The sequence below is a fragment of the Tupaia chinensis genome, unplaced genomic scaffold, assembly GCF_000334495.1.
Source record: "Tupaia chinensis unplaced genomic scaffold, TupChi_1.0 Scaffold000214_1, whole genome shotgun sequence".
In the NCBI taxonomy this organism is placed as follows: domain Eukaryota; kingdom Metazoa; phylum Chordata; class Mammalia; order Scandentia; family Tupaiidae; genus Tupaia; species Tupaia belangeri.
This window is the reverse complement of record NW_006159689.1, coordinates 420,946-426,369: the sequence shown is the minus strand read 5'-3', so window position 1 is coordinate 426,369 and position 5,424 is coordinate 420,946.

The following is a 5,424-nucleotide window of genomic DNA, read 5'->3' as shown; positions in this document are numbered from 1 at the left end:
TCCCCCCCCCCCCCCCCCCCCTGCCCCCCCCTTCTCCCCCCGGCCCGCCCTTCTCTCCCCGGCCCGCCCTTCTCTCCCTGGCCCGCCCTTCTCTCCCTGGCAGAGCTGGGGCTGCGAAGTGTCAGGGCTCCCGCCGCCCGCCATGGCAGCAGTAGCTGTGACACCTGCCCAGCTGCCGTCCCACATCCAAGTACACTCCACTCGCCATTGTCTCAGCCCCAAATCCAGCAAGGTTATGACGTTAGGGCTTTACATTTTTGTAAGTCGCATTCATGGGGCTCATGCATTGATGGCTTTGAGAACACTGTTGGCAAAGAATTAAGAAGCACAGCTAAAAGAGTGAAGGAACTAGTGTTTTAACATGAAATAAAACCCAAAGAAAACACATCCAAATGTTTTAATTCACTCATTTGTGTTTATATTTTAGTAATAATTATTTTTAAAAATGTACTTAAATTTTGTGAATATCAGGACCAGCAGATGGGGTAGTGGTTACGTTGCTGGACTCCCACATAGTTGACTGCTGTTCGAGTCCTGGACTTGGTGGCTTAAACTCACGCCCGGCGTATGTGCATGCCTGCCCAAACTCCTGGGAGGAGAATGGAGAAGGGATTGCGGCGTGGCCATCCCCGCTGGGGGGTGATTTCTTGCTTTCTGTCTCTCTGTCTCTCTCTGTCTCTCTGGTGAGTGCATGTAAGAGAGACATTCAGCAAGTCGATTCTCTATAGCAAACTCTCTCTTAAAAAAGTATAAATTCCTATTAGCTAATAACCAACAGTCCAAAAGCACTGTATATCATTTTTTAAAGAAAGTAAAATGTGTGGATCACAACAAAGCCAGACTACAGAAAATAGTCTTTGAATAGAAAAAGTAACTGTCACTGTAAGAAATTCTGAATTATGTATTAATTGTTCCCATGAGAATAAACCATATTGTCACTGAATTAATGTGGAAGAACCAGGTTTTTCTGAGGGAGGACTCGCCGTATTCCCATTATGTCCTTAACAGAGGAAGGTAAGAGTACTGAGTATGAGGCGTGTCGTTGCGTGTGAACCTGCTGGGTTTTACTGACCTTTCAGGAAGCCTTCAGATGGTGTGTGCGTCCTTTAGACACACAGCACGACTTTACTGTCAGCGTGATTCGCGGTCGTGTTTGGGGCACAGAAGGCCGTCCGCGTCACCTGGAGCCACCACACAGCCATAGCTCGCTCTGCCAGAGGCTTCCCTGAGGGAGCGGGACGGCGCGAGGGCGGCCCTCCTCAGTCACCGTGTCTGGGCGCCAGGGCCCTGCTCCCCCTTTGACGGGGTTTGATCGGACAGGAGTGTGTGTGACACAATTCATGCAGATAGGCAAACGAAACGCTGACTTCACGGAGCTCTTCCCTAGACCTCTAGTCTGGGAGGGCTGCCGGATGCACCCCAAAGCCTGTTACAGGTAACCCTGTGTGTCACAACCCCGTCGCCCAGGTCTGGCGTCTGTGCCAGCCGACATTCGGCAGGTCGATCTGGTGCACTTCTCTTACCAGGCAAGCTGCAGGCTGCACCCGCTCCAGGCTGGCACCTACCGTAGGTCTGTTCATTCCAGGCACCTCTGGCTCTCAGCACTGCCGGCATCCTCTGGCTTTTCCAGATGTACCGTCTCACCCTGCAGCTTGGCCATTTTTGGAAAGAAAAATAAATGTGGTTGGCTAGATGGAAATGAAAAATCATATATTTTTGGGAACAAGTGCAGTCACTCCGATTCTGTAACACTATGAAGATTAAAAACTGGTTGTATATTAGGTAAATTCTGACTTGGCAGATTGCTTAGTAATTTGTCACCTAGGGTCTGGGGACGTTCGTGGTGAATGGCCTAGGGGAACAGAGTCCCCAGACTTCAATTAGCTTGGAGCTGGACCAAAATAGCAACTGCTGAAATGAGGCAAATCCGTGTGAAACAGAGTTGCTAACACAGAAATGTTCAGATGTCTCCTGCTAGTCCTCGGTAAGGGACCGAGTGCCACCAGGAGCACACATGCCACCCTGTGCTGTGGACCCCGAAAGCAGAAGGCACCACTTCTCAGCGTCACCCCATTCACCCTCCAGCACGCGCGATGAACGCCCTCCAACGTGTATGGAATTCTGTTCTGCAAATATGTCCTGGAAAGAGTTTCTTTTTGAAACAGCTTGATAATCACACAGCTTCATCACATACTGATAAAAATAAACTCTAGCTTCGAACCATCTCTCCACCTTGATGACTATAGTTTTATTCACATAACTTGTGTCTCTGGGTTTTACTGATGTTTGTGAATGCAGCCGTACAACTGTCTCACCAGGGTGCGTCTCATGTACCTAAGTGGGTAAATATGTTTATAGGTCTGGAGCGGTGAAAGGAAGAGACAATTAACAGAGAAAGAATGTAAAGTTCTCTGTTGGAAAAAAGCTGTAACTGTTGCCTTATAAAAATTTAAAAATAGTAAAAAAACACAGTTTGAGAGAAAGTGTGCAAACCTTTCATCGGTGAGTGTGACGTGCCAGCTTGGACAGCCATTGACTGGTGGTTCCTTCTGTACACCTGCAGCCTGAGACCTCGTGCAAGAGCTCCTTTCTCTAAAGCAGCCTAAGGGACCAGCAGATGGCATAATGGTTATGCTGCTGGACTCCCACATAGTTGATCACAGTTCAAGTTCCAGACCCAGCAGCTTAAAACTCAAGCCAGGCGTGTGCGTGTGCATGCCCAAAATCCTGAGAAGAGAGTAGAGAAGGGACTATGATGTGGCCATTGTCCCTGGGGGGTGATTTCTTGCTTTTTGTCTGTCTTTCTTGCGAGTGCCCAAGCCTTATAGCAAAAATCTCTCTAACAAACAAACAAACCAAAAAACAACAAACAAAAAACCAACCTGATTATTCAGGACTAAATGTGTACACACAAAAACCATTTGAAAAATAATTGACATATGAAACCAATTTTTTTTTTGAGAGGTTTTTGCTATAGGGCATGTGCACTCTCCAGAAAGAGAGAGACAGGGAGCCAGAAGATGAAAAATCACCCCCAAGGGGGGATGGCCACGCTGCAATCCCTTTTCCTCCATTCTCCTCTCGGGATCTTGGGCACGCACGCAGATGTGCCAGGCGTGAGTTTAAGCCACTGGGTCTGGGACTCGAACCACGGTCAGCTTCATGGGAGTCCAGTGTCATAGCCATTATGCTAACAGCTGGTCCCTGAAGCCAATTTTTGTGAAAATAAAAGATTCAGTTTATTTTTTCCCAGGAATAAGGAAATTTCCACCTTAAGGTAAGTAAATCAGGCAGATATCTTTTAGGAAAAACTTGGAAAAATAATGCACATTAGTAACAAAATAAACTTGTTTCTAAGTATTTTGGGCTCAGAAGACTCGTGAATACAAGCAGCCTCCTTGTGGTGGAGCAGTGGCAGGCAGCGTGCCGTGCCTGGGTTACCTGCAGGGCGCTGCTGACAGCTGTAACCTGTGCGCCCTATCTGAGCGTGCGTGTCACGTGCCACTTACTGGTCTGTGTTTGTTTGTTAGTTTTTAGCAAAGTCTCTGTCTTTTTGTATTGTATTAGCTGGCTCTTCCCTCCACCTTTAATTAGTTCATCGTGTTTCTTACATGTTTGACTTCTCGCGCCCTCGACCCTCCGTCTTGACGTGCTAACACTCTCGTGTGAGGACGGAGATAACGCCAGGTTTCTTCTGTTGTTTTATACTTTTATTTGACAAATAACTGGAGCTATTTATGAAGCATAACGCCACGTCTTGCCACATTAGCAATCTAACTCTATTCCACCTCTGCTGGGGCCACCAGACTGCCACCACATCCACCCCGCTGCTGGTTAGTCTGGCCGTGAGCCGATGCAGCTGGGTGAGACGCAGAGTCCTCATCGGAGGCACGCTCACGGGATTCACACGCATGACTGGTGCTTCAGAGAAAGCGAAAGTGAATTAGGTTGGGCCATATGTTCGAAACCATTCATTATGAAGTTCTTTATATCAACAAGTTACGAAGAAAGCCAGCGTGTCAGCGAGACACGGCCAGAGAGCGGGGACGCTGGATTTGAGCTGCGTCTTTCTTAGGGCTCAGCAATCCATGGAAACGGGATGAACTGAGGTGACAAAAGGCTTGTCGTGGTCACGACAGCGGCTGGTTGAAATGAAAGCCCGGCATCTGTCCCCAGCTAACTAACCAGCTGGGACCCTTCCACGTCTGCACTCAGCACTTTCAGCCACGTAACTCCGGATGCCGTGTCCTCGTCCTGCACAGCCCCGTGGGATTCCCACCTGTGCGCTGACGGCGAGCCACATCGCTCGGCCTGCTGGCCCCCTCACTGAGCCGGGAGCGCCTCCGCTTACTGGCCGCTTACGGGAGCACGTCTGTCTGCCACGAAGCCCTGACCCCTTTTCCTAAAGTGAGAATAATTCAGCACTCCACTATGAAGTCATGCGCACACTCACAGTCCAAGCACTCACCAAGTTCCCGCTGTGCTAGATGACCAGGGCTGGGACCGCAGTTGGGGTAATGGCTATGTCGCTGGACTCCCATGTAGTTGACTGTGGTTTGAGTCCTGGACCCGGTGGTTTAAACTCACACTGGGTGTGTGTGTGTGTGCGTGCCCAAGACCCAAAGAGAAGAGTGGAGGAGAAGGGATTGCAGCGTGGCCATCCCCCAGGGGGGGGATTCCTCGCTTTCTATCTCTCTGTCTCTCTCTCTCTTTCTGGCAAGGGCACGCGCCCTATAGGCAGAAACCTCTCCAAAAGAAAGAAAAAAAAAGACCCCATCACTGCATACCCCATCACTGCACGCCCTGTCACTGCACGCCCCGGCACTGCAGGCCCTGTCACTTCACCTCCCTGTCACTGCACGCCCTGTCACTGCCCGCCCCGTCACTGCACGCCCCGTCACTGCACGCCCTGTCGCTGCACGCCCTGTCACTGCACGCCCTGTCACTGCACGCTCCTGTCACTGCACGCCCTGTCATTGCACACCCCATCACTGCACGCTCCTGTCACTGCACGCTCCGTCACTGCACGCTCCGTCACTGCATGCCCCATCACTGCACGCCCCATCGCTGCACGCCCCATTGCTGCACGCCCTGTCGCTGCACGCCCTGTCACTGCACGCCCTGTCACTGCACGCTCCTGTCACTATTCCCCGTTGCTGCACGCCTGCTGCCACGCGAGCGTCTCCCGGCCGTTCAGCCCCAGCTCATGCTCCCCTCCCCGGAGCTGGTGCTCCCTGTGGGCCCCGCGCTGCGCCCACCAGCACCCCATCCACCCTGGCCCCCGACTCCCACCGTGAGCTTTACGCATGGCTCGGGTTTCCCTAGGAGCGACATTGCCCCGTCTGCCTCCACGTCACGTGTGGCTCCTGGAGCTTAAGCCCCCTCATTCCTCGTTACAGTTCCCACGTACCCTCAAGACCCCAC